This window comes from Hypanus sabinus, chromosome 25, assembly GCF_030144855.1.
Source record: "Hypanus sabinus isolate sHypSab1 chromosome 25, sHypSab1.hap1, whole genome shotgun sequence".
In the NCBI taxonomy this organism is placed as follows: domain Eukaryota; kingdom Metazoa; phylum Chordata; class Chondrichthyes; order Myliobatiformes; family Dasyatidae; genus Hypanus; species Hypanus sabinus.
This window is the reverse complement of record NC_082730.1, coordinates 52,876,147-52,885,585: the sequence shown is the minus strand read 5'-3', so window position 1 is coordinate 52,885,585 and position 9,439 is coordinate 52,876,147.

Here is a 9,439-nt window from a genome sequence, read left to right as displayed (position 1 = left end):
GGAGGATCAGTGAGATCTTGGGTTCCATGTCCATAGGACACTCAAAGCTGCTGCACAGGTTGACAGTGTTGTTAAGAAAGCATATGGAGTGCTGGCCTTCATCAACCATTATATTGAGTTCAAGAGCTGTGAAGTAATGTTAAAGCTATATAAGAGCTTAGTTGGACGCCACTTGGAGTACTGTGTTCAGTTCTGGTCACCTCATTACAAGAAGGATGTGGATATTATAGAGGGAGTACAGAGGGGATTTACAAGGATGTTGCCTGGATTGGAGAGCATGCCTTATGAGAATAGGTTGAGTGAACTTGGCCTTTTCTCCTTGAAGTGACTGAGGATGAGAAGTGACCTGATAGAGGTGTATCAGATGATGAGAGGCATTAATTGTGTGGCTTTTTCCCAGGGCTGAAATAGTTAGCATAAGGGGGCATAGTTTTAAGGTGCTGGAAGTAGGTACAAGGGAGATGTCAGGGGTAAGTGTTTCACACAGAGAGTGGTGGGTATGAGAAATGCATCGCCAGCGCAGGTGGTAGAGGCGGATACAATACGTATCTTAGTCAGATACATGGAGCTTAGAAAAATAGAGGTCTATGTGGTAGGGAGGTGCCAGGCAATTTCTGGAGTTGGTTACATTGCCAGCACAACACTGTGGGCCAAAAAGCCTGTAATGTGCTGCAGATTTCACTATGCTATGTGGGAGGGAAGGGTTAGATTGATCTTGGAGTAGGTTAAAAGGCTCGCTCCACGACGCTAAGGCTGTGAGACTGCCCCCTGCTGCTGTTCTTCTTGTCTGTGAACTTGGCGGCAATTTGCCTCACTAATATGATGAACTGAGGACCGAGGTTTTGGGCCTACTCTGGGCTGCTCCAGGGATTTGGATCGAAGGACTCAATTTAGTTTGGATTGCTGTTGTTGTTGCTTGTTTCTATTGTTTATATGATTTGTTATGTGTTTTTTTCTCTTTCTCTGTGGACATGGGGTTGGGGATTGATCTATATTTTTTTAAATTGGGTTCTTTTGGGTTCCATGCTTTGTGACTGTGGTGTAAGCAAACAAATGTCAAGGTTGTATAACTTACACATCCTTTGATAATAAATGCACTTTGAAACAGCATCAGGGCTGAAGGACTTGCACTGTTCTATGTTTAAAGGCCAAGAAATAGAAGTTTCTTCAACAACAGAGATTAATTAATGTTAGAGTTTGGATTTAATCTTGGAGACTCCTTGCTCAACAAGTTAACAGCAGGGAAAATTGAGCAGATAACAAAAATAATATTGGTGCTCTCAATAACAAATGCAGTTTTTATGTTTAAAATAATAAAAGTAAAAATCTTTATGAAGGATCAGCCTGTAGTACTATATACATTTCTAACTTGCCTCCTCTTGCTTGTAAAACAACATGTGGGTTGAATAGTGGAACTGTCTGCAGACAAGCATTGTGCCCTGAGGGTTGCAGGAAACCTGTTCAGGAAATGAGGCGAGAAATTTGTAAGGAGCTGTCTGAGGCAGAGCAATAACTGAGGGAAGAGCACTTTGAGTAGAATACTCATTGGCGGCTGTCATTATCCCTCCCGCTGTGGACCAGATGTCAAAGATCATTTTAACCTTTCACATCGATAACTAGTGAATATTGAAAGGCCCGGATAGAGCAGGCTTGGGAGAGAATGTTTCCAGTAGTAGGGGAGTTTACCCAGAGGGCAAGGCCTCAGAGTAGAAGGATGCCTCTTTAGAACGAGATTAGGAAGAATATCTTTAGTCAGAGGGTGCTAAATCTGTGGAATATATTGCCATTGTCTGCTGAGGAGGCCAAGTTATTTGATATATTAGAAGTAGAATTTGATTGGTTCTTGATTAGTAAGGATGTCAAAGGTTATGGGCAGAAGGCAGAACAATAGGATCAAGAAGGAAACTAAATCAGCCATGACTGAATAGTGGAACAGATTTGGTGGTCTGAATGGTCTAATTCTGCTCCTATGTCCTATGGTCTTGTGATTGTTAATTATATCAGTGTCCAAGTACCAGTCTTTGCAGTAGAGTATGAGTTACAGGCTTCCATTTATGAAAACAACCCCCTGGAAACCCCTTGAGTCCAAAATCTAGCGGTGTAAACCAGGTCCGTTGACAGGGCATGGCTAAATGTTACAGATTTTACAACAAAAATGTAGCAGTATGTCCCACTGCTCTATAATAAATTGGTAAATTAGTTTGTGATTGTCACAAGTACCAAGCTGCAGTGAAATACTTTATCTTGAAGGTCATCCATACAGATCATTCCATTACAACAGTAGATTGAGGCAGTACGAGGGAATGCTGAATAAATTGTTATAGTTACCGAGAAAGTGCAGTGCGGGCTAGACAACAAGATGCAAGGCCGTAACGAGGTACTGTAGCTTGTGAGGTGAAGTGTCCATTTTATCATACTAGGATACTGTTGAATAGTCCTGTAGCACTGAGCTAGAAGGTGTCCTGGAGGCTGGTGATTCATGCTTTCATGTCTTTTTTTGATCTTCTGCCTCATGTATTGGGGGAGAATAGAGAATATCAGCCAGTGAGAACAGCGAGGAGAGTTTAAAGAGAAATGGTTATTTCTTCAGCAGTTTGATCAGGCACAACTGCACAAGCGCGTGAACGTCACCCAGTGAGAACAGCCAGAAGAGTTTAAAAGGAGACAGCTTTATACAGAGGGCGCCGGACGAGTGGGCGACGGAGTGGAGGGAGACAGAGTATGAAGGTTTTGGCTCAACGGGGCTTCAGCGATGACAGGTCAAGGCGAGGTAGGCTGCCTGTGTAGAATACGGACAGGAGGTTTGTGTGTGAGGTCGGTGTTCTGTGCTGGGTGTCAGATGTGGGAAGTCAGGGAAACTCACAGTCTCCCAAACGACCAGATCTGCTCCAGGTATGTCCAGCTGTAGCTCCTTAGGGACTGTGTTGGGGAACTGGAGATGCAGCTCGGTGACCTTCATCTGGTCAGGGAGAGTGAGGAGGTGATAGAGAGGTGTAATAGGTGGGTAGTTACCCCGAGGCCTGGGGAGACAGATAAGTGGGTAACAGTCAGGAGAGGGAAGGGCAGGAGAGGCTAGAGAACACCCATGTGGCTGTACACTTTGACAATAAATACTCCTGTTTGAGTATTGTTAGGGGGCATGACCTACCTGGGGGAAGCAACAGTGGTCGTGCCTCTGGCATAGAGTCCGGCCCTGTGGCTCAGAAGGGTAGGGAAAGGAAGAAGATGGGGGACTCTGTAGTTAGGGTCAGACAGGCGATTCTGTGGATGCAGAAAAGAGGAACAGATGGTAGATTGCCTCCCAGGTGCCAGGGTCCAGGATGTTTCTGATCACATCTATGATATCCTGAACTGGGAAGGAGAACAGCCAAATGACATGGTACATATTGGTACCAATGGCATAGGCAGGAAAAGGGAGGAGGTCTTGAAAAAAGACTATAGGGAGTTAGGAAGGAAGTTGTGAAGCAGTACCGCAAAGGTAGTAATCTCAGGATTACTATCTGTGCCATGCGACAGTGAGTATAGGAATAGAGTGAGGTGGTGGATAAATGTGTGGCTGAGGGATTAGAGCAGGGGGCAGGGATTCAGATTTCTGGATCACTAGGGCCACTTTTGGGGCAGAAGTGACCTGTGCAAAAAGGACGGGTTGTACTTGAATCCCAGGGGGACCAATATCCTGGCGGGGAGGTTTGCTAAGGCTAATGGGGAGAGTTTAAACTAGGATTGCTAGGGAGGTGGGAACCAAACTGAAGAGATGGAGGAAGGGGCGAGTGGTTCACAAATAGAGAAAGCTTGGAGACAGTGTGAGAGGGAGGCTAGGCAGATGATACAGAAGGGACCTGCTCAGACCGATGGTTTGAGATGTGTCTATTTTAATGCGAGGAGTATTGTGAACAAAGCAGATGAGCTTAGAGCGTGGATCAGCTCTTGGAGCTATGATGTTGTGGCCATTACAGAGACTTGGATGGCTCAGGGGCAGGAATGATATCTTCAAGTGCCAGGCTTTAAATGTTTCAGAAAGGACAGGGAGGGAGGCAAAAAAGGTGGGAGCATGGCACTGCTGATCAGAGATAGTGTCACAGCTGCAGAAAATGAGGAAAACATGGAGGGATTGTCTACATGACTCTGTGGGTGGAAGTTAGGAACAGGAAGGGGTCAATAAATCTACTCGGTGTTTTTTATAGACCACCCAATAGTAACAGGGACATCGGGGAGCAGATAGGGAGACAGACTCTGGAAAGGTGTAATAATAACAAGGTTGTCGTAGTGGGACATTTTAATTTCCCAAAAATTGATTGGCATGATGCCAGAGCGTGGGGTTTAGATGGAGTTTGTTAGGTGTGTTCAGGAAGGTTTCTTGATACAATATGTAGATAAGCCTACAAGAGGAGAGGCTGTACTTGATCTGGTATTGGGAAATGAACCTGGTCAGGTGTCAGATCTCTCAGTGGGAGAACATTTTGGAGATAGTGATCAGAATTCTATCTCCTTTACCATAACATTGGAGAGAGATAGGAACAGACAAGTTAAGAAAGTGTTTAATTGGAGTGAGGGGAAATATGAGGCTATCAGGCAGGAACTTGGAAACATAAATTGGGAATATACGTTCTCATGGAAGTGTACGGCAAAAACATTTGTAGTAGAGGTAACACTTATAGGTGTGTATTATAGACCACCTAATGGGAAGCAAGAATTGGAGGAGCAAATTTGTAAGGAGATAGCAGATATTGGTAGTAAGCACAGGGTTGTGATTGTAGGAGATTTTAATTTTCCACACATAGACTGAGAAGCCTATTCTGTAAAAGGGCTGGATGGTTTAGAGTTCATAAAATGTATGCAGGATAGTTTTTTGCAGCACTACATAGAGGTACCAACTAGAGAAGGGGCAGTGTTGGATCTCCTGTTAGGGAATGAGATAGGTCAGGTGACGGAGGTATGTGTTGGGGAGCACTTCGGGTCCAGTGATCACAGTGCCATTAGTTTCAATATAATTATGGAGAAGGATAGGACTGGACCCAGGGTTGAGACTTTTGATTGGAGAAAGGCTAACTTTGAGGAGATACGAAAGGATTCAGAAGGAGTGGATTGGGACAAATTGTTTTATAGGAAGGATGCAATAGAGAAATGGAGGTCATTTAAAGGTGAAATTTTGAGGGTACAGAATCTTTATGTTCCTGTTAGGTTGAAAGGAGGGGTTAAAAGTTTAGGAAAGCCATGGTTTTCAAGGGATATTGGAAACTTGGTTCGGAAAAAGAGAGAGATCTATAATAAATATAGGCAGCATGGAGTAAATGAGGTGCTTGAGGAATATGAAGAATGAAAGAAGAATCTTAAGAAAGAAATTAGAAAAGCTAAAAGAAGATACAAGGTTGCTTTGGCAAGTAAGGTGAAAATCAATCCAAAGGGTTTCTACAGTTATATTAATAGCAAAAGTATAGTGAGGGATAAAATTGATCCCTTAGAGAATCAGAGTGGACAGCTATATGCGGAGCCAAAGGAGATGGGGGGAGATTTTGAACAACTTCTTTTCTTCGATATTCACTAAGGAGAAGGATATTGAATTGTGTAAGGTAAGGGAAACAAGTAGGGTAGTTATGGAAACAATAATGTTTAAAGAAAAGGAAGTACTGGTGTTTTTAAAGAATATAAAAGTGGATAAGTCTCCAGATCCTGACGGGATATTCCCTAGGACCTTGAGGGAAGTTAGTGCAGAAATAGCAGGGGCTCTGACAGAAATATTTCAAATGTCATTAGAAATGGGGATGGTGCCAGAGGATTGGTGTATTGCTCATGTGGTTCCATTGTTTAAAAAGGGTTCTAAGAGTAAACCTAGCAATTATCGGCCTGTAGGTTTGACGTCAGTGGTGGGTAAATTAATGGGAAGTATTCTTAGAGATGGTATATATAATTATCTGGATAGACAGGGTTTGATTAGAAACAGTTAACATGGATTTGTGCGTGGATGGTCATGTTTGACAAATCTTATTGAATTTTTTGAAGAGGTTACTAGGAAAGTTGACGAGAGTAAAGCTGTGGATGTTGTCTATATGGATTTCAGTAAGGCCTTTGACAAGGTTCCACACGGAAGGTTAGTTGGGAAGGTTCAATCGTTAGGTATTAATATTGAAGAAGTAAAATGGATTCAACAGTGGCTGGATGGGAAATCCCAGAGAGTAGTGGGGGATAACTGTTTGTCATTGGAGGCCAGTGACTAGTGGTGTGCCTCAGGGATCTGTACTGGGACCAAAGTTGTTTGTTATATACATTAATGATCTGGATAGAGTTATTTAAAATTATGAGGGGGATAGATAGAGTTGACATGGATAGGCTTTTTCCGTTGAGTGTAGGGGAGATTCAAATAAGAGGACATGAGTTGAAAGTTAAGGGGCAAAAGTTTAGCAGTAACACAAGGGAGAACTTCTTTACTCAGAGGATGGTAGCTGTGTAGAATGAGCTTCCAGTAGAAGTGGTAGAGGCAGGTTTGATTTTGTCATTTAAAAAAAAATTGGATAGGTATATGGAGTGGAAAGGAATGGAGGGTTATGAGCTGACTGCAGGTAGGTGGAATTAGGTGAGAGTAAGCGTTCGGCACGGACTAGAAGGGCCAAGATGGCCTGTTTCTGTGCTGTAATTGTTATATGTTTATATTTGGTTAAATGTGGCAAATATTCAGGGGTATTTGCCTGGAGTTCTGCATTGGTACATTCCAATGAGACAGGGAAAGGATAGTAGGGTACAGGAACCATGGTGTACAAAGGCTGTTGTAAATCTTGTCAAGAAGAAAAGAGCTTATAAAAGGTTCAAAAACCTAAGTGATGTTAGAGATCTAGAAGATTATAAGGCTAGTAAGAAGGAGCTTAAAAAAGAAATTAGAAGAGCCAGAAGGGGCCATGAGAAGGCCTTGGTGGACAGGATTAAGGAAAACCCCAAGGCATTCTACAAGTATGTGAAGAGCAAGAGGCTAAGACATGAGAGAATAGGATCAATCAAGTGTGAGAATGGAAAAGTGTTTATGGAACCGGAGAAGATTGCAGAAGTACTTAATGAGTACTTTGCTTCAGTATTCACTACAGAAAAGGAACTTGGCCATTGTAGAGATGATTTAAAGTGGACTGAAAACTTAAGCATGTAGATATTAAGAAAGAGGATGTGCTGGAGCTTTTGGAAAGCATCAAGTTGGATAAGTAGCGGGAACTAGATGAGATGTACCCCAGGCTACTGTGGGAGGCGAGGGAGGAGATTGCTGAGCCTCTGGCGATGATCTTTGCATCATCATTGGGGACGGGAGAGGTTCCGTAAGATTGGAGGGTTGCGGATATTGTTCCTTTATTCATGAAAGGGAGTAGAGATAACCCAGGAAATTATAAACCAGTGAATCTTACCTCAGTGGTTGGTAAGTTGACAGAGAAGATCTTGAGAGGCAGGATTTATGAACATTTGGAGAGGTATAATATGATCAGGGATAGTCAGCATGGCTTTGTCAAAAGCAGGTCGTGCCTTATGAGCCTGATTGAATTTTTTGAGGACGTGACTAAACACATTGAAGAAGGAAGAGCAGCAGATGTAGGGTATGTGCATTTCAGCAAGGCATGTAATAAGGCACCCCGTGCAAAGCTTATTGTAAAAGTAGGGATGCATGGGATCCCAGAGAACAATGCTTTGTGAACCCAGAATTGGCTTTCCCACAGAAGACGCAGAAGTGGTTGTAGGTGGGTCATATTCTGCATGGATGTCGGTCACCAGTGGAGTGCCTCAGGGATCTGTTCTGGGACCCCTACTCTTCTTGATTTTTATAAATGACCTCGATGAAGAAGTGGAGGAATGGGTTAGTAAATTTGCTGATAAGACAAAGATTGGAGGTGTTGTGGATAGTGCGGAGGGTTGTCAGGGGTTACAGCAGGACATTGATAGGATGCAAAACTGGGCTGAGAAGTGGCAGATGGAGTTCAACCAAAATAGATGTGAGGTGGTTCATTTTGGTAGGTCAAATATGATGGCAGAATATAGTATTAATGGTAAGATTCTTGGCAGTGTGGAAGATCAGAGGAATCTTGGGGTCCAAGTCCATAGGACACTCAAAGCTGCTGCGCAGTTTGACTCTGTTGTTAAGAAAACATGTTGTGCATTGGCCTTCATCAATCATGGGATTGAGGTTAAGAGCTGAGAGGTAATGTTGCAGCTATATAGGACCCTGGTCAGACCCCACTTGGAGCACTGTGCTCAATTCTGGTCGCCTCACTATAAGAAGGATGTGGAAACCATAGAAAGGTGCAGAGGAGATTTACAAGGATGTTGCCTGGATTGGGGAGCATGCCATATGAGAACAGGTTGAGTGAACTTGCCCTTTTTTCTTTGGAGCGATGGAGGATGGGAGGTGAACTGATAGAGGTGTATAAGATGATGAGAGGGATTGATCGTGTGGATAGTCAGAGGCTTTTTCCCAGGATTGAAATGGCTAGCATGAGACGGCACAGTTTTAAGGTGCTAGGAAGTAGGTACAGAGGAGAAGTCAGGGGTAAGTTTTTTACGCAGAGAGTGGTGAGTGCATGGAATGAGCTGCCAGCAATGGTGGTGGAAGCGGATATGATAGGGTCTTTTAAGAGACTCCTGGACAGGTATATGGAGCTCAGAACAATAGCGGGCTATGAGTAACCTTTGGTAATTTCTAAGGTAAGGACCTGTTTGGTACAGCTTTGTGGGCCATAGAGCCTGTATTGTGCTGTAGGTTTTCTATGTTTCTATCGACTGTGTGTGGGGGTGGATGCAGCCTTATGGAGCACCAGTGCTGAGGTTAATTGTGGTGGAGTTGCTCTTGCCTATCCTTACTGACTGCAGGATGTTGGTCAGGAAGTCAAAGATCCAGGTGCTAAGGGAGATGATTAGTCTCAGGTTTAGGAGTTTGTAATTGAGTTGCAATTAACAATAGTTTATCATAACACACACAAAGTACTGGAGGAGCTCAGAAGGCTCGGCAGCTTCTATGGAAAAGAGTATAGTCAACATTTCTGAATGCTGCTTGGCCTGCTGAGTTCCTCCAGCATTTTTGTGTGTGTTGGTTCTGAATAGATTAACCTAAGTGTCTTTACTGTCCAGATACTCAAGAGTTTAGTGTAGGACTGTAGGAAAATGGCATCGGCTGTGAACCTGTTTTACTGGTTAGTGAGTTGTAGTGGGTCAAGGTTATCTGGAAAAACAGGAGTTCATGTGTGATCCGACAAGTCTCTCAAAGCACTTTATGATGTTGTGCGTCAGAGGCACCGGGTGGTAGACATCAATGCATATTAATTTGTTTCTATTAGTTGTCAGAATGATAGTGGTTTTTGTAAAGCAAATGGGAACTTCATAATGTAGTAAAGAGAGTTTAAAAGATGTCTGTAAACATCCTGGTTTCCTTGTCTGTGTAAGTCTAGGGAAAACACTCTTAAATCCTGCCAAACTT